Here is a 21,264-nt window from a genome sequence, read left to right as displayed (position 1 = left end):
TCCAAGAGATCATTAGTGGCTACTATAAGCAACTATACGCCAATAAATTATAAAATCTAGAAGAAATAGACAAATTCCTAGACACCTACAACCTACCAAGATTGAACTGTGAAGAAATCCAAAACCTGAACAGACCAATAGCAAGTAACAGGATCAAAGCTGTAATAAAGAGTCTCCCAGCAAAGAAAAGCCCGGGACCCAAAGGCTTCACTGCTGGATTCTACCAAACATTGAAAGAACTAATACCAATCCTACTCAAACTATTCTGAAAAATAGAAGAGGAGAGAATACTTCCAAACTCACTCTACAAGGTCAGCATTATCCTGATACCAAAACCAGACAAAAACATACATATATATAAAGAAAACTACAGGCCAATATCCCCAATGAATATTGACGCAAATGTCCTCAACAAAATACTGGCAAACGGAATTCAACAACATATTAAAAATTCATTCATAGTGACCACCTGGGATTTATCCCAGAGATGCAAGAATGGCTCAATCAGTGTGATACATCATATGAACAGAATGAAGGACAAAAATCATATGATAATTTCAACCAATGTTGAAAAAGCATTTGATGAAATTCAACATCCCTTCATTATAAAAACCCTAAAAAAAAACTGGGGATAGAAAGAACACATTTCAACATAATAAAAGCCATACATGACAGATCCAGAGCTAGTTTCATACAGAATGGGGAAAAACTGAAAGGCTTTCCTCTGAGATCTGGAATAAGACAGGTATGCCCACTTTTACCACTGTTACCCTACATAGTACTGGAATTCCTAGCTAGAGCAATCAGACAAGAGAAAGAAATAAAGTGCATCCAAATTGGAAAGTGAAATGCCAAATTATCCTTGTTTGCAGATGATACAATCTTATATTAGGAAAAACCCAAATACTCCACACACAAAAACTATTAGAAGTATAAACAAATTCAGTAAAGTTGCAGGGTACAAAATCAACGTATGAAAATTACTAGCATTTTTATATGCCAACAGTGAACAATCTGGAAAAGAAATCAAAGAAGTAATCCCATTTACAATAGCCATAAATAAAATTAAATACCTAGGAATTAACTTAACCAAAGAAGTGAAAGATCTATTCAGTAAAAACTATAAAACCCTGATGAAAGAAATTGAAGAGGACACCAAAAAATAGAAAGATATTCCATGTCATCCATGAATTGGAAGAATCAATATTGTTAAAATGTCCATAGTACTCAAACGATCTATAGATCCAATGCAATCTCTATCAAATTACCAATCACATTCTTCACAGAAATATTTTAAAAATTCCAAAATGTATATAGAACCACAAAAGACCCAGAATAGCCAAAGCTATCCTAAGGAAAAGAACAAAAATGGAAAAAACCACATTACCTGACTTCAAATTATACTACAGAGCTATTGTAACCAAAACAGCATGGTACTGGCAAAAAAACCAGACACATAGAACAGTGGAACAGAATACAGAACACAGAAATAAATCATACATCTACAGTGAACTCATTTTTGACAAAGATGCTGGGAAAACTAGAGTCTATATGCAGAAGAATGAAACAAGATGCCTATCTCTCACCATATACAAAAATCAAATCAAAATAGATTAAAGACTTAAATCCAAAACCTCAAACTATGAAACTAGTGAAACTAAAAGAAAACATTGGGAAAGCTCTACTGGACATTGGACTGGGCAGAGACTTCTTGAGCAATAACCCACATGCACAGGCAACCAAAGCAAAAATGAACAAATGGGATTACATCAAGTTAAAAAGTTTTTGTACAGCAAAGGAAACAACAAAGTGAAGACACGACCCACAAAATGGGAGAAATATTTGCAAACCACCCATCTGACAAGGAATTAATAACCAGAATATATAAGGAGGTCAAACAATTCTATAGGAAAAACCTAATAATCTGATTTAAAATGGGCAAAAGATCTGAATAGACATCTCTCAAAAGAAGATATACAACTAGCAAACAGGTATGGAAAGATGTTCACATCATTAATCATCAGAGAAATGTAAATCAAAACTACAATGAGATATTATCTCATCCTAATTTAAAAATGGCTTTTATTTAAAAAAAATAGGCAATAACAAATGCCAGCAAGGATGTGGAGAAAAGAGAACCCTTGTACACTATTGGTGGGGATGTAAATTAGTACAATCACTATGGAGAACAGTTTAGAGCTTCCTCAAAAAACTAAAAATAGAGCTACCATATGATCCAGCAATCCCACTTCTAGGTATATACTTAAAAGAAAGGAAATCAGCATATCAAAAAAATATCTGCACTCTCATGTTTATTGCAGCAGTATTCATAATAGCCAAGATGTGGAAGCGACTTAAGTGTCCATTCACAGACAAATGGATAAAGAAAGCATGGTGCCTATACACAATGGACTACTATTCATCCATAAAAAATCAGTGAGATCTCATCATTTGCAACAAAATGAATGAAACTGGCAGTCATTATGTTAAGTGAAATAAGCCAGGCACAGAAAGACAAACACTGCATGTTCTCACTTATTTGTGGGAGCTAAAGATTAAAACAACTGAACTCATGGACATAGAGAATAGAAGGATGGTTACCAGAGGCTGGGAAGGGTAGTCAGGAGGGAGGGAAAAGGATGATTAATGAGTTAAAAAAAAATAGGTAGAAAGAATAAATAAGATCTGGCATTTGCTAGCACAACAGGGTGACTATATTTTTAAAAATTCAGTTGCTCATTTTAAAATAACTAAAAGAGTATAGTTGGATTGTTTGAAACACAAAGGATAAATTCTTGAGGTGATGGATACCTAATTTACCCTGATGTGATTTTTGTGCATAGCATGCCTGTATCAAAATATCTCATGTAGCCCATAAATATATACACCTACTATGTTCCCACAAAAATTAAAAATTAAAATTTTTTAACAAGCACATTACACCCGCACAAATAAAGATTAAACAGGAATTCCAATACTTATTTACCTCTTTAAAGAATATTTGAAAAGCTCTAATATGTAAGCATTGGCAACATTTTTCAAAATTACCATTCTACATTCTCCTCCAGAGATGTTGGGCCGGGACATTTCCCCCAACAAAGCCCAAATCCTTGTCTTCACATCCACCGTTCATAGTTCTATGCCTTTTCACGCCCCTGTTACTTTCCAGCTCTTTCTGTCTAATTCTCTCATCTTTCCTTCTACTTCTGCAGACCTTCCCCTCTCTCTCAACCCAGTCCACAAATTTTTTTCATGTTTTTAAAGTTGTCTTTTTTATGTTGGAAACTGAAACTGTCATTAGATATCCATGTGGTTTTTTTCTCTTTTTGCTTTTTATTTTTATTGTTTTTATTTTTATAGATTTAGGGGTACAGATGGAGGTTTGGGCATACTGTGTAATGGTGAAGTCTGGGCTTTTAGTGTACCCATCACCTGAATAGTGCACATTGCTCCCAATAGGCAGTATGTCATCCATCATCCCTCTTCCACCGTCCCACCTTTTGTAGTCTCCATTGTCTATTATTCCACTCCGTATGTTTAGCTCCTTCTTACAAGGGAGAACATTTGGTGTTTGACTTTTTGTTTCTGAGTCATTTCACTTGTGATAACAGCCTCTGATAAGGACTACTGTGTCCTTAATGTCTATGCTGCAGTTCCATACTCAGGCAGAGACTGCCTCCTTATTTTTCTCTCTCATTGATTCCATCCATGTTGCTGCAAAAAACGTGATTTCATTCTTTTTTTGGCTGTGTAGTATTACATGAAATATGTATACCACATTTTTAATCCAATCATCTGTTGATGAACATTTAGGTTGATTCCATGACTTTGCTGTTGTGAATTGTGCTGCCATAAGCATATGAGTGCAGGTATCCTTCTGGTATAATGATTTCTTTTCCTTTGGGTAGGTACCTGGGAGTGGGATTACTGGATCAGAGGGTAGTTCTATTTTTAGTTAGAAATCTATTGTTTTCTATAGTGGTTGTACTAATTTACATTCCCACCAACAGTGTGTAAGTGTTCCCTTTTCTCCACATTCTCACCAATATCTGTTGGTTTTTGGCAGCCCCCCAATTCTCTTTCACAAAAATATAGGGATTGGACAGCCAAGGTCTTTATTTAGTACAATGAGGACAGAAGGGTGCTAGAGGAAGGTGAGGAACACTCACATATTAATAGAAGTCTTGTCCCCACCCCACAGATGATAAGCAAAGGGGAACAGACCTTAAGTTGTGGGGAAGTTTTTGTTGGTTGTTATTTTCTTTTTTTCTTTTTTCTTTTTTTTTTTTTTTTGAGACAGAGTCTCGTTCTGTTGTGGCTGGAGTGCAGTGGCATGATCTCGGCTCACTACAATCTCCACCTCCCAGATTCACGCCATTCTCCTGCCTCAGCCTCCCGAGTAGCTGGGACTACAGGCGCCCGCCACCACGCCTGGCTAATTTTTTGTATTTTTAGTAGAGACAGGGTTTCACCGTGTTAGCCAGGATGGTCTTGATCTCCTGACCTCGTGATCTGCCCGCCTCAGCCTCCCAAAGTGCTGGGATGACAGGCGTGAGCCACCGTGCCTGGGCATTGATTGTTATTTTCTAGAAAACAGGAGCAGATATAATTTTCTAACTCTGGCTTTGCAAATACTATAATTGTTCTAGCAGACTGGTACCTGCTGAAAAACCTCAGATGACCTGTAGTAACTTGAATTTGATTATCTCTCAGTAACTGTATTGAGAACTTTCTGGAAATTATATCTCTAACTCAACATCGTTGCTCTAAACGCTTGAGGTCAAAAGTCAGAGCATAAACAGAGGTGATGCTAAGGCAAGAACAGTGACTGACAGGGCAGGGAAGGAGGATGGAAGTGCAGTGGGGCTGACCTGCATCGCTCTTCCCTTTGATAAAAAGAATCTATTTCTTCCATAAGATAAACACAACACTGAAGAAAAAACAAATGACCAAATGCAGACATTATTCAGTTCAATAAGACCAGCTCTATTACATGTCAGTAGACAGGACCAATAAAACTATGTAAGAAAATGGACACTAACATTCACCACTATTGCCCCCTACCCCATACGTGGGTGGGTTGAGAATGCTTTGCACGTTTTTATCTAGATACATTTTTCTAATTATACTGGAATTAATGTGATATCTCCACTATTGAAACCTTTTTGAGATCCCAAGGCAAGGACAGTTTTTAATTCCCTGAGGCAACCTTCTACATTAGAGGACCTCACTTCAAATGATTTTTGATTACTGACTGTGTAATGCAAATCTAACCACTGAGCTCACTTCAAACAGGGAAATGCTCAAAAGCAAGGTATTCTAGATTTAAAATTCTTAGGGATCAAAACCATGCCTCATTTATATTTTCCGTGACCCCATGGCATAGTGGACTTTATTACATAGAAATATAACTTAAAAAAATTATTCCATTGAATCTGAATCTGACTTGAACACCAACTGTATGATCACCTCTCCATGCCTCAGCTCCTTCCAATGTAAAATAAAACTGGGGATTTTGAACTCAAATGCTTTCAGATTCAGGCAAGCAAAGTGAACATGTGAAGTAGCTTGAGTACCAGCAGGGAGTCATGAGGACTATGATAATGCCCATTAATCTGCAAATTCATTGAAATTGTGCTGCTTCCCTTAAAAAAAAAAGTTTTCTGATTATGTTTGGCTTGCAAAACACGTGTTTGAAATGCTTTATAAAGTTGTTGCTTCCCCCATCCCTTACATTGTTCTTGAGTCAGCCATTGCTCTGGTACACGTTCTTTCTAAGGACAGTCAAAAACAATATCAGGGGAGAGAGAGCTAGGTGGGTGATAACCTCCAACCAGAGCTTCCCAAGGAGATATCACTGTGTCCTTAATGCCTATGCTGCCATTCTATACTCAGGCAGAGACTGCCTCCTTATATTTCTCTCCCATTGATTAACTAACTGATCCCCTGTAGTAACTGTTGCTAAGTTTCAACTTAGAATAAGCCACAAAAAGCAGAACACACCAAAACAGACATCTGGGAATGAACATTAAAGGTGTTCGGAGTTTTCCAATTTATTAGTTCCAGAAAGTAAGACTCTAGTGAGCAGAGGGAGTCAGGATCATTAAAAATGCTGCCATGGACCGACAGAAACACCAGGACGATCCCAGAGTCCTGCAGAGAGGGTGGAGACAGCAGTTGCTGGCTAGTCTAGGCAGAGAAGGCAAAGCCCACCCTATTGCTGGCCATGTCATAGACAGAGTAATATTCCTTGAGGAAGACATCCCCCAGAATCCAGAGGGGCTGCCCACTGTGGGAGGGGCCGTTAGGTGGCCTCAATTCCAAGCCTGCAGTAGCCATTGTTCTGAAGAGACAAACGACCTAAAGATACAACCAGCTGTACTGTAGAGACCTTTCCCCACAGGGACTCCCTACCTTATATTACATGACACCTGTAGGGGGCCCTGAATTCCTGTTCAGCCTCAGCCCGATCCCTGGTGCCCCACTCACATCATAGGTGCCCAGATGTGAGCTGGGACATGGAACACCTGTTTGGGCCACCGAATCCCAGTACCCAGGAAGCCAGGAGTGAACACGTACATTGAAGACATAGGCAGAGGGAGGCAGAGAAAACTGGGCCCTGCCGATGATGAAGGTGATGGTGGGCATGCTCTGTATGTAGCTGCAGTGGACCACAAACTGAGAGGGGGAAGAGGCAAAACTGAGGCGCTCCAGGGGACTAGGAGCCCAGGTAAAAGGCCCAAAGCCCACTTTGTTCCCGTGACTTCCCTGTAAGACTTTCCCCTCGACCTTCCAGTAAAGACTGTTTCAGAGCATGGAAGGCCTGGCCTTCCCAGGAATAACTCTGACCAGGCCCGCTTGCTGTCTTCGGTCCTCTCCTTAAATACATCTCAGCTTTTGGATTTTGGTTGTATTGATATGGTCATAAAGAATGAGGCTTATTCTAGAACAGAGTCTCTAGCCTCAGAAAGTGAAAATTACAGAGAAAAGGCATGGGCACACACTTGTGGAAGCCTACTCTCCCACACATGCATATCCACATTTGTGTGCACACGTCTGTGTACTCACCATAGCATATGCACACATGTATGCATGCACGTGCACACATGTGCACACACACATACAACTTGGGAAACCAAGGTTTAGTCTGGGAATAGATTCTTGCATGTGGGGAGAAGCAAACAACAGATATGAGTACAAAGCGGGCAGGTGTGGGGAGAGAAGGCTACTCAGAGTGAAATCCAAAGATGTATTCCTACGGGAGAAAGAAACCAAAAGGAATGGAGAAATGTGTTGACTCTAATATTTCAGAGCAGTCAAATGAAAGTGGCCAGAAAGCTGAAATTTGCCCCCAGGACCTACAGTGAATTCATAGCACCTCCTGACAACCATTCACCCCATACTCAATCAGTCTGAGGAGAGATGGTGTTACTCCCTCCCCTTCCCCTTCCTTGCATTGAAGATTCATGACAGAAATGCCATGCTGTGTCCCCACCCATCTCTCCTACCAAAGCCTCAGGTCCCATTCTACCCTTCCTCCTCTCTGTTGTGAACTCCTTGCACTCAGGCGCCTGTGTTGAGTCTGTCTGGGTGTGCAGAAAAGCCCTTGGCTTCTGATTACTCACATCACCATTCTGAGCCTGCTGGGCTCCTGTTGCCTGCAGGAAGGAGCCCATGTACTGCTGGGGAACTGCCAGCAGGAAGGTCCCGGTAACCACAATGGCCTGGCAACCCTCAGAGCACAAGCCAGTGGCCTGGTTACCGACGGCAAATCTGAGGGGCACACCAGGACAAAGAGAATCAAGCGCCTCTACTGAAAACATGAGCCATGTCATCACTTGTCCCCCAACCCAGCAGCTCCGATGTTCTTCCTCTTCCAGGCAGCCAAGCCACTCCTATTACACATCTGCCCATGAAATGCTTCAGCGCATTTGTGATTATTGGAGATTATCCTCAGTCTTGATCTGATGCCCACTCCAGCTCTGACTGAAAGCTCTAGGAAGAGAGAGCCTGCGTCTTATCTTCTTTCATCTACCTATTTGGGGTCCAGCACACAGTGCCAAACACAGTCAGGGCTTGTAATCAATAAATAAATGCATTTTGAGCACCTACTATGTGTAAGACACTCTTTCAGGGTTTATGGTGATACAAGGAGTGGGTAATTTGTGCTTACTGTTTTAAGGAGCTTATTCTAATAGAGATGAAACAACACAATTAATCAAGCCCTGACTAACACTGTAAGGCAGTAGCTGATAAACCCTGTAATGTGGTACATAGCGTCTTACATGATTCAGTCTCTGATTCCTTGTCTTGCTTTTTTCTACTGCTCTACCCTTCCTCTTCATCCCACATAGATGTGTTGAGATCTGTCTACGAGCCAGGTGTCATGCAAGGCACTTGGAGATACAATGGTAAACAAGATATACACCACAGTCTAGTGGAGAGCCCAGACACTTAACAAAAACACACAAACGATGTCTAATTGCAGCCCTGATAGGTGCACATTGCAATATGCTAGAGAAAAGAGGACTTGATCTAGTTTGGGAAGCCAGAACAAGGATTTTTCTGAAGAAGTGATAAAGGATGAGTAGAATTAGGCTATATGAAAAGACACCTCTATTCCATGTACAAATAATCTGCCAAGCTCTTACCTCTTTCTACTCTTGTAGGTTGGGCTGTTTCCCCACTGCCTTGCTCAATGACTAGGACATGTTAACTGTGACAGCAGCACAGGTAAGCATTATAGGATCAAAAGAGAGAAATCACTGTGCTCTGGGCCCCTGGAAGGATTTTTAGGAGAAGATACGAATTAATCTGGACTTTGAGGAATGCCTACGATTCAAGTAAGCACTCCAGGTGGCATGATTAAAAGAACAAAAGCAAGAAAATCATGGCCAGGTGCAAGGACTTGTTGAAGTCTGTGCTAAATATCATGAAGCACTGAGAGGCTGTATTGATAGGTGGAGCCGAGACTTTGTATGGTCTTAAATACAGATCAAAGGAGTTTTGTCTTCAATTGGCATGTGATAGATAATTCTTGGCTGTAGAAATAACTGATTTGAGCACAAGCTTATCTGATCCCAATGCAGATCAGATAAGCTTGTGCTCAAATTTTGACCTTATAAAATGTGTGACTTTGGACAAGTTACTTAGCCCTCTGAGCCTTGATTTCTTTATAGAATGAAACATATTGCTGACCTCCTTATAGTGCTCTTGTGGAAATTATATGCAATCATGTATTCAAAGTACTTAGGCCGGGCACAGTGGCTCACACCTACAATCCCAGTACTTCGGGAGGCCAAGATGGGTGGATCACTTGAGGTCAGGAGTTTGAGACCAGCCTGACCAACATGTTGAAAGCCCGTCTCTACTAAAATTACAAAAAATTAGCTGGACATGGTGGTGGGCACCTGTAATCCCAGCCACTCAGGAGGCTGAGGCAAGGGAATCGTTTGGACCCCAGAGGCAGAGGTTGCAATGAGCCGAGATCACGCCACTGCACTCCAGCCTGGGCGACAGAGTGACACTCTGTCTCAAATAAATAAATAAATAAAATACTTAGCATAGTACCTGGCATATATAAAACATCAATGACAGCTATTACTTTCACTAATGATAGAAGTAGTAAAGATTATGCTGATGGAAATCATCAAGCTTCCAAGACAGAAACATAGATTCACAGTGCCTAGGAATGACCAACCTGCCAGCATGCTGAGGCTCAGTACCCAGTTCAAAAAGTCTAGCGCCAGACACCAGTGTCTTCTGAGCTCCAGGACCACCTCAGCCTGGGGCTGGTGATTCTATTTAAGAAACCTGTGTGATGTGGAGGAACAGGAAATGTTGTTAAGCTGGGGGAACACCTTGTGAGTGTCCACAATCCACAGGAGATGCCCTCTCTACTTACTCCTCGATGGCAATCTGCCAGTACAGTTCCCGGGTGACAGGGGTTCAGATGATCTGACCAGAATAAAGTTGGGGGTCCACACCTCCAAGGATGAGCTCTCCACCATACTGGTGGGTTGGTTGGCTAGGGAGAGATGTAGAAGAACGTGAGTGTCCACACACAGTCAGTGAGGCCGTTCTTTCGCCTCTCTCCTTCCCGCCCTCCCTCAGACACAGGGGTGCCACAGATGAGGGGATGCTGTCCTCTGAGCTGCTCTCAGACTTGGCCTGCTGAGGCACAGGAGGAGACTTCTCAGAGTAACACCAAACTACTAGACACGATGCCCATAAAGAAGATGGGAATAGAAACCAGGCACCCAAAAACGAACTAGAAAAGCATCCCAGAGAAACCCTCCCTGGGAGGAAGTGAGAACAACAGGAAACGGTTTTGGGGACAACTAGAACGGAGCCTGAGAGAGCCCGCGAGTGCACTCTGAGAGGCATGCTCCCATCATGGTCAGGTCATTAACTAGACAATACTGAAAGGACTTCGGCCTTTTGTGCTCCTTATGCTGGCCAGTCGTAGAAGAAAGACAGGTGAACTTCAGGTACTTTGAGGATCATGTGTTTGGGAAAGAAGGAACAAGGGATAAAGTTTGGCACAAAAGTTCAGTGCCAAGTGGAGCAAGAAAAGTACTGGATTTGTGATCAAGATATTTGAGTTTGAGTCTTGGCTTCACACCTACCATGAGTGACCTTGATCAATTCTAACAATGTGTTTGAGCCTCCATTTGCTCCCTGGCAAGATGGGGCTAATATGAGGATTTTTGAGATGGCATTTGAAGTAACTGCTAGGAAAACACTTTATAAAGCCAGACGTAGTATTATGATTATTCCTCCATTATAGTTGCCTTTACTAGTAATGCTCATGTGGCTTGTTCTTTAGTGCTAACACAGAAGTCTCCAGATTTCCTAAATAAACGCTGAGGGACAGTTACTCAATTTTATGAAAAGTCATCATGTAGCTTATAGCTAATATAATTTAAAATTCTTTTTTTTTTTTTTCCGAGATGGAGTCTCACTCTGTCACCCAGGCTGGAGTGCAGTGGTGCGACCTCGACTCACTGCAAGCTCTACCTCCCAGGTTCACGCCATTCTCCTGCTTCACCCTCCTGAGTAGCAGGGACTATGGGTGCCCGCCACCAAGACTGGCTAATTTTTTTGTATTTTTAGTATAGATGGAGTTTCACCATGTTAGCCAGGATAGTCTCAATCTCCTGACCTCATGATTCGCCCGCCTCAGCCTCCCAAAGTGCTGGAATTACAGGCATGAGACACCTCACCTGGCCTAATTTAAAGTTCTTAAAGTGTATTTAAAATAAGATTTTTCCCAACTTTTCTGAAATACGAGAATTGTAGATAGCAAGTTATACTCATTGTGTCAGAACACCTTATAACCTGGACCCCATCTGATCTTGGGTTGCCTGGAATCCCCATGGGCCCTCATTTTCTGAGCCCTTCGCAGAACGAAGGTTCTCACTGGGTGAAGCAGAAGCTGAAGACAGGCTGAGTGATCTGGCCCTGCTGCAGCATCCCGTGCATCACTGTCGGGGAATTCCCCACTGCCATGCTTGGGTAGGCCATTCCCAGGAACCCATCAAAATCTGAATAGTAGAAGGGGTCGCTGAGCTCATTCTCACTCAGGCCGAACTCCTGGTTATTGATGATGATGTTCTGAACCTATGGCAAGCAGACAGTATAGCTTGACAATTCAGGTGCACAAATCGTACGGCTTCCCAGACTTATGTGCACAGGGGTATGGAATCCAGAAACCCTCCTAGAGAGGGAACATCAGCTTCTTTCATGCAGAACCCAACCACAAGGGTGGGAGTGGAGGGTGAAAGAGCAACCTTTCCAATCATGTGTGTCTTGGAAAAAAGAGTGTGGATGTTGGAGAAGTGGAAGAAGTTTTTTCTGGAGTTATAGTTTCTACTTCCATGGACAGTGAAAGAATTGAATGGTTTCATACTGAACAATCTATGTGCAAGAATGATTAGAGGAATTGCAGGTGTTTGAACTAAAGAAATAAGAAAATAGTAAAAAGGCTTGTCTTCAAATATGCAAAGTGCAACTGGGTGGAAGAGGGAGTAGACCTATCTGTGTGTTTCCAGGGGGCAGAGTTAGGACCACATAGCAAAGTTGCAAGAAGACACAACAACTTTAGCACAACATAAAGGCTTCCTGCAGTCAGGACTGCTGTGCAAGCAATTTACACCTTGGGACGAAGGCTGAATTAGACAGGCTTTGTGTTCCTTCCAACACTCAGCTTCTGGGAAGGTTGGACCTAATCAGTAAGCGTGGATTTCTCTAAGAAGGTGTAAGACTCTCGAAAATGGGAGCCAAACCACAGACCCTCAGAGGCTATGAAAACACTCCTTACAGTCACAGTGTCATAGCCCAGGAACAAACTCAGGCTGCCACTCCCAGAGGACAGTGTATAGGTTTGTCCATTGTTTCTGAAGGTGGAGGACAGGCTGGGGTTGAACCTGTTGTGATTGGCTGTAGAAAGACAGAATGGAATATTAATTTCATTTGCAGTTTTCCAAAACACATGAAGGCTACTTATCCTTGATGGATTGGGCTCATCAGAGCAAGGCTGGGATAGGGCATCACCCTAGATCTTTTCTTGTAGACAAACTGTGCTAGTCCTAGAAAAGTCTATGACACACATTGCCCAAATTCCTTCCAGCTGACCATTCTCTGAGGGAAAGATTGCCTCAGACTTGCCAGGAATACTCGGCCACAGGAGGGAGCTGGGAAGAAGGAAAGGAAGCCTTAGTCTGTTTCTGCTGTCTGTCTCCAAAAAAGTCAGCACTTCTGGAAAGTGGTGCTGAAGTGATAGACTGAGAGAAATTTCTAGATATTCCAAACAGAAGGAGGATACGTGATGGATATGCACAAAGAACTCTGGACTTAGAATGATACGCCTGCATTCAAATCCCAGCTCTGCCCCTCTATCTGCTCCCCTCATGGTGTGGAGGGTGATGGTGACATAATCACAGCAGGCTTGGCTCTGACAGTAGATGGAGGGCACCCAGAGATTGGAGGAGCCCGTGTCAAAGAGGACTAGGAAATTTTGGGGTGGTGTTCCAATGCTGATCTCCCCAAAGTAGAAAGACTGCAAAAGAAAGGTTTATCACCTTCATCAAGCAACCAAGCCTTGTCTTAAGAATGGACAAGCAGTTATCCCACAGGAAGCCACACTCTGCCCAAATCATTTTCTTGGGGGAATGAAAGGCTTATCCCACAAGTTCTCCTTCCCATCTGGAATTAGTTCCTTTCAAGATTCTACTTTTTGTCCCTAATTGAAAGGCTTTGGCCAGCCAAGACTTAATATGGCAAGACAATATCCTCTTCCAAATGTGTTTTCTACTTTTACAATAAGCTGATATCTTCACTACACTGGAGTGCCCAGAATTGAGGAAACAATCACTTTTTCTCTTTTTCCAGTGTCCACACACACACACACACACACACACACACACACACACACACAGCACTCCTCTCCCCTTTCCTTTCAATGTTAGATACTTCTACCACCATTTTCCTCCCTCCCAGTCACACACTGGCAGAGGGTGCTAGGCAGCTGGAGAAGAGATAGCATGGAGAGAAAGAAGAGCTTTTCACTGGAAGGTAGTTTAAGCTCTAAGTTAACTTGGGCCAGTGTTACCTGCCTCTAGTTTCTTCATCTATAAAATGTGGGAGTTGAAATAGAAGATCCCTAATGTGGCTTCCAGCTCAGACATGTAACATAACATCTCACTAACGACAGTCCACAGGACAAGAGAATGTCAAGATGCCCTGATGAGACATGGTGGGCTTGAGAACATTCAGACATTTGCTCTGGGGACTATGCATCTTTCCAAAGAGAGAGAGATGCAGTATCTGAGCCACTGGAGCTTTTGTCTGACAGTCTCACATGTATTTTCCTTCTTTCCCCTGCAGCTCATTGCCAGGACTTCCTTTGGATCTCTCAGTTGACTTGAACATTTCTACCATGAATCTCTTAACCATATAAATGAGGCTTTAGGAGGATGGGCCAGCAATGAGAAGAAAGGAGGAAAGAAAAGGAATTACTATACTCTTAGATGGTACCAACTCATAACTTGTTCTGATTCTTTCCATAGAAAGGTGAGACTGTGGTTTAGTAACTAGTCAAAAATTGCAGCTAATGGGCAGTATAAGTGAATGTCTAAGAATGGTGGTTATGCAAGGGTTATGGACACTCCCTGCCCCATCACTCACATGTAGTTGGTGATGGGCTCATAAACAACAGTGTCATTATTGAAATGATACTTGGCAATTGGATCAGCCTTTGGGTGGTCCCTCAGAAATGTTTCCAGTACACCCTGCTCCTTTGTTGTCTGTTGGATAGACTTGCCTGATTATAAATCATGCTACTATAAAGATACATGCACACGTATGTTTATTGCAGCACTACTCACAATAGCAAAGACTTGAAATCAGCACAAATGTCCATCAGACATTCACAAATGGATTAAGAAAATGTGGCACATATACACCATGGAATACTATGCAGCCATAAAAAAGGATGAGTTCATGTCCTTTGCAGAGACATGGATGAAGCTGGAAACCATCATTCTCAGCAAACTATCACAAGGACAGAAAATCAAACGTCGCATGTTCTTACTCATAGGTTGGAATTGAACAATGAGATCACTTGGACACAGGGTGGGGAACATCACACACTGGGGCCTACTAGGGGGTAGGAGGCTGGGGAAGGGATAGAATTAGGAGAAATACCTAACATAAATGATGAGTTGATGGGTGCAGCAAACCAACATGGCACATGTATACCTATGTATCAAACCTGCACGTTGTGCACATGTACCCTAGAACTTAAAGTATAATAAAAATAATTTCTATGGAAAAGTTTGTTAATTGCTTTTCTCATCTTTCCTAGATTTTTCCTGCCTGCATATAAAAACTTAACCCTGATAACTGCTGCCACCTGGTGGCAATATTCCAAACTTATAAAAACAGAGTTTTGAAAGGTTGAAAAGCGTCACAATCCAAGTCAGATGTGAAAATAGCTCCTAACATCTTCTCCACAGCTCTTTCCTAGGTGAAGACAACATGTAGCTGTCCATTTGTCTTGTCTGAGACTGCTTTTTTCCCCACCCATGTCAAAGCAGCCAAAACATCACCTTTCCACCTGTTCTTAAGAGTTCCCCCATCTCACATCCATGCCTCTGACCTCTCAATCCTTTAACACGATAGTGTTCTTCCCTTTAACACTCCAGAAAACTTTCTAAGTGCTCTCTTCCTACGTTTGGGCAGTCTTCTTTGCAGCATGATGTTAGTAGATAAGCTCTCTGAGTGTTTCCTCAGCCTAAGATGAAAGAATGTATGTAAAGTGCAGAGTAGCTTCTGAGTTCTCCGGGATATGTCATTCCTCTCATCATTTTTAAAGACTTTTGGGAGCCTGGTTCCGGAAATATCACACACTGTACTCAGCACGGTGGCTTCTATGTAGTAGGTACCCAAGAAATAAGTATGGAATGAGCCAACTCTATAGATGGGGCTTCAAACTGTCCTGTTAAAATACACATATTTTGCCAGTTCAAGTTCATTATAGAGCTCCTATTAGGTTGGTGCAAAAGTCATTGTGGTTTCTGCCATTACTTTTAATATTATCATGCCTGTAGTTTAGCTTTTCCTGTTAGCTAGGAATGGAATGATGAGACCAGACACATTTTTTTTTTCAAAAGAAAGAATATTTTAATGCAATATATATAAAAATCAAAACTAATGTAAAATCTATGATGTACAAAATAAACATCAAAATGTTAAATAACACAAATTTTTCCTTTGCTTCAGGCTCTAATATGGCTCTGCACTTCACTGTTATTTAAATATGTGATTTAATAACCCTCCCCACCTTTGTAATAATCTTAAACCTTTAACTTTCACTGGCATTTTTCCACCTTTTAATACTGGAGGGGATTAGGTGCATTCCCAACCCAACTCACTTCCTTTCCTCCCAACTGCAGATGCAGTGGCTTGAATTCCACATTCTGACCACCTCTCACCCCCGCCACACACACACACACACACACACTCACACACACATTTTTATCCAAGATTTCTACCCTTAGAAAGAGCCCCAAGGCCACTTCTTTGTTTCAGTATCAAAAGATCTCCTAAGCAAAATTGTGTTTGAAGTAGAAAAGCAAGTTATTTCAATGTTTAGATGAATTCATTCAGGATCATTTTAATCCAGTATATTTAAGAAGACGTCTAGTTTTTATTTCTAAGGACATATTTAGCGTAAGCATTCACACTGAGACCACTGGCCAGACACATTTTAAATGAGAATGGAAAGAGGTAGGCACAACGTCCTAGGCAACTGATGATATTGGGAAGAGCAACATGGAGCTTCACACAGGGTCCTGGGGAAAACAGGCACAGAACCTAGATGTTTTCTTTCTCAAAATTAGTAGAAGTCTAATGAAGCCCTTGCTATGTGTTCAATATTAGACTACTGATGATGTAACCTTACCAAAACCTTATAAATGTAGAGCGAATTCTCTCATAGTGAATTCTCTTACAGTGTTTTCTTGGTGCTTAGAAAACAAAGACTTATCAAGGGAAAGTGTCCGCCTCAAACGTGTGTCTTCCCTTCAAGATTTGAAGCTGCACAGGGCAGGAGGCCACAGAGTTGAGCTGGGAACTTATGACGAAAGATGAACCCCCTTAAGTCTTTCAAAACTTAAGAAGAGATAGCTATCCACCAACTGTCAAACAAAATCCCAGAGAAGTCATTCCAGAGCAACAGGGACAAATCAAAAGTAGATGAATATTTCAAAAGCTGCAACTCAACCCTGACCCGGCTCAATCCCTAAACAGATTGGAATTAGCTGGCTTTCACTCTGTCTGCATAACAGAAGGAAAAGACCTTTTTTAATGAAAGAAAAAAATAAAAGGTAGATGATGATATTGGGAAGATCAACATGGAGCTTCACATGGGGTCCTAGGGAAAACGGGTGCAGAATGTAGACATTGTCTTTCTCAAATGAGGAGAAGCCTAATGAAGCCCTTGCTATGTGTTCAATATTAGACTACATTAATTCCAGGGTATTCACAACTCAACTGACATATTCTCTTCACTTCTTTCCTGAATTATTTAGTTTCTCCTGCTCTGCCCTGCCCTTGGCTCTTCCACAGGACCTGACTGTAACCAGTGTTCCTGGAAGTCTGTGTTTGAACTGCAGAAACTAATTACACCACAGTGTTCCCACTCCAGCTGCAGGTTGTTGGGAGGCTGAGAAAATGTGAAATTCTACACCAAGGACTATGTTTCCATGGGCTCTGCCAGCCTCTCATCAAACCTTTTTTTTTTTGAGATGTAGTTTCACTCTTGTTGCCCAGGCTGGAGTGCGTGTAACCAAAATAGCATTGCACTGGTACAGAAACAGGCACACAGACCAATGGAACAGAGCAGAGAGCCCAGAAATAAGAATGCACACCTATGCCCTTCAGCAAAGCTGACAAAACAAAGGAGAAATGACTCCCTATTCAATAAAAGGTGATAGAAGAAATGGCTAGCCATATGCAGAAGATTGAAACTGGACCCCTTCCTTACACCATATACAAAAATCAACTGAAAATGGATTAAAGACTTAAACGTAAAACCAAAAACTAAAAAACTCTGGAAGACCTAGGCAATACTATCCTGGACATAGGAATGGGCAAAGATTTCATGACAAAGATGCCAAAAACAATTACAACAAAAGGAAAAGTTGACAAATGGGATCTAATTAAACTTAGGAGCTTCTGCACAGCAAAGGAAACTATCAACAGAGTAAACAGACAACTTAGAGAATGGGAGAAAATATTTACAAACGAGGCATCTCACAAAGGTCTAATAACCAGCATCTATAAGGAACTTAAACAAATCTACAAGAGAAAAACAATCCCATCAAAAAGTAGGCAAAGGACATGAACAGACACTTTTCAAAAGAACACATACATGTGGCCAGTAAGCATATGAAAAAAAACTTCAACATCACTGGTCATCAGAGAAATGCAAATCAAAACCAGAATGAGATACCATCTCACACCAGTCAGAATGACTATTATTGAAACGTCAAAAAATAACAGATGCTGGCAAGGTTGCAGAGAAAAGGAAACACTTAGACACTGTTAATGGGAGTGTACATTAGTTCAACCAATGTGGAAAACAGTGTGGCTATTCCTCAAAGAGCTAAAAGCAGAACCACCATTCAACCCAGCAATCCCATTACTGGGTATATACCCAGAGGAATAGAAATCACTCTACCATAAAGATACATGTGGCCAGGTGCGGCAGCTCTCAGCTGTAATCCCAGCACTTTGAGACCAGCCTGGGCAACATGGCCAATACCCGTCTCTACAAAATATACAAAAATTAGGCAGATGTGGTGGTGCATGCCTATGGTCCCAGTTACCAGCAAAGCTGAGATGGGAGGATCACCTGAGCCTGGGGAGGTCGAGGCTGCAGTGAGCCATGATTGTGCCACTGCACTCCAGCCTGGGCAACAGAGTGACACCCTGTCTCAAAAAAAAAAAAAAAAAAAAAAAAGGATACAGCACATGTGCAGATGAATATTCCTTGCAGCACTATTCACAATAGCAAAGACATGGAATCAACCTAAATGCCCATCAATGACAAATTGGATAAAGAAAATGTGGTATATACACACCATGGCATATTACGCAGCCATAAAAAAAACAACAAGATCATGTATTTTGTGGGAGCATGGATGGAGCTGGAGGCTATTATCCTTAGCTAACTAATGCAGGAACAGATAAAGAAATACCACATGTTCTCACTTATAAGTGGGAGCTAAGTGATGAGAACTCATAAACACAAAGAAGGAAAAAACAGAAACTGAGGTTTTCTTGAGGGTGGAGGGTGGGAGAAGTGGGAGGAGGGGAAAATGATAACTATTGGGTATTGGGCTTAATACCTGGGTGATGAAATAATCTGTACAACAAACCCTTGTGACACAAGTTTACCTTTTTTAACCTTTTTTAAAGGTTAAAAAAAAAAAGAATTGCTAATGTATACACCAGTAAGAAATAAATTAACTAACTAGAGTACAGTATTTATATATAGTTCCTTTTGTCTCTACCCTTTTCATATAAATTCAAAATCCTATTTTCCAAAGTTAAAATTACCAAGGTTAGTACTTTTCTTTCCTGACCTCTTCATTGCAGTTATATTGTTGTTAAGTAGAGTTCATTTGTTACTGCTCATATTCCATTTTCAGTTGCCCCCACCACCACATTTTCATTGAGAGGATGAATTTTTGCATTGTATTAGATAAGAGCACTGTTTGCAATTGTTGTTAGGATACTCAAGTATGAGAAGAATAATTAATATGTATGTGTGTACGTTGCATACCCCCAGAGTGATCCTTACAGCTGTAAACATTGCCCAACTCGGTACTCATTCTAACCCCCTCCAGTATGCTTTCCTGTGATATAGGCTAGCAAGCTAAACCTAAAATTCCCAGATTCCCTGAAGTAAAGGTTTCATCTGTGACTTAGGTTCTGCTAAGCAAATGTGCCTATAGGAAACTTAGGTGAATTATAGAATAAAAGTAATGAATGTATAGGGGAGACCAGGTCTTCTGGGAAAGCAGAGGTAGAGATTCTAGTATCTAGTCTCCAACATCATGGATGCTGAGCTGCAGGCAGTGATAGCAGTGGGATTACTGCTAGAATAGTTCCAATGGTCTCCATGAATCTGGCATTTCTGCACATCTTGGACTATCTTTTCAAGGATATTCAAATAGCAAATAGCCTGGAGAACTGCAGATAAATCTCTATCTCTGGGCAAGGAAGAAGAGGGGAAAAATGAGCTGGTCATCAGCAGCCTTATATATAACATCATAGTTTCCTAATCTTGGGGTTTCTCTCTTGAAATGCACCCACTGAATGTGCAGGCACAGCTTGGTCCTCATTGCATCTCCCTTGTAGCTTGTGGAACTGGGAAAAAATTTTGATCTGGTTTTTGCTATTAATAATAAATTCCCTTGTCTCTGACCCACAGGTCTTGTTTTGTGTAGTGTGCATACACACACGGCAAAAGGCTAGGTTGTTAGGTTGCAAGTAGGGTAAAATCTGAGACCTCTAACAGTATGTCTTAAAAAGTGAGTCATCCATATCTCCTGGACATGTTATTTCTAGATGTATAGTATCCCATCCTGGTTTCCTGATCCTCCCAGAAACTCTAATACCATCTAATGTCTTTTTTCTTAAATTAACTTTAGTGGATTCCATTATCTGCAACTAACAGCTATCATAAATAGAGGCAAGAATCTTGACCACCCATTGATCTATGCTTTGGATTAGAGGATAAAGACAGAAGACTCAATCAATGTATAGCTAAGAGAGAAGTTCAAGGAAGCTTATAAATAAGAAAAAAACACAGATAAATTAGGAACTGGAAGGCAAGTTGCCCTTGAATAAAGTGCATGCAGAAGATGGGACAGAAAAACAACTCACAGATTCATCAGAAATATTTATTTATTTATTTATTTATTTATTTATTTATTTATTTTGAGACAGGGTCTTGCTTTGTCACCCAGGCTGGAGTGCAGTGACACCATCGTGGCTCAATGCAGCTTCAATCTCCAGGGCTCAGGTGATCCTCCCACCTCAGCCTCCCAAGTAACTGAGACTACAGGCATGAGCCATCATGCCCAGCTAATTTTTTTGTAGAGGCAAAAGGGTTTCATATATGACCTAGGTTCTGTTAAGCAAATGGCCATGTGTTTTCACATGCTTTAATGGCAGGTGCCTGATCCTATGGACATGTTAATTTCAGACTCCAGATTAAAGACTTGGAGGCTACACTTCCAAAAGAAAAAGTAACATAATGATACGTATGACACCCACTCTGTGTAGTGCTAGCTCATAGAATTGGAGGGCTAGAAATTGATCCAGTGGCTATAGCAACTTATGAGGGACAGTCATGCCTAGGAAAATGTTCCCTGGGTGGATTAAAGGTTTAATGTGTGAGAACTGGTGTTTCTAGAGGAGACCAAGCAGAAGTGTGAAGGTAATACTATAAGAAAATAATTTTTAAAGTACCTTTTTTATACCTTTTCCTCAAACACTTCTTAAGGAAAGAATAGATGGGGTTGTTTTTTCAGGGAAAACAAGGATTTTACCAAGGAGAGAATATAATTGGAAGACTCAACTTCCCCCTCCCCATCTCAGCTCCCCTTGAGGGTGGCGGAAACTGTTCTAGAAGAGGCTCTGCCTCCAACCAATAGTGAAGGGAGCAGTTGCTCATAACAAAGAAGGAAG

General features: G+C 41.3%; 1 pseudogene; it reads right to left on the bottom strand.

Moving 5' to 3' along the window:
* Positions 1-6,189: 6,189 nt before the first annotated feature.
* Positions 6,190-19,400, bottom strand: LOC119624158 (pepsin B-like; annotated as a pseudogene).
* Between the last annotated feature and the right edge of the window lie 1,864 nt (positions 19,401-21,264).

The sequence above is a fragment of the Chlorocebus sabaeus genome, chromosome 20, assembly GCF_047675955.1.
Source record: "Chlorocebus sabaeus isolate Y175 chromosome 20, mChlSab1.0.hap1, whole genome shotgun sequence".
Classification (NCBI taxonomy): Eukaryota; Metazoa; Chordata; class Mammalia; order Primates; family Cercopithecidae; genus Chlorocebus; species Chlorocebus sabaeus.
Note: the sequence above shows the minus strand (reverse complement) of the source record. Positions and strands in the feature narration are given on the sequence as shown.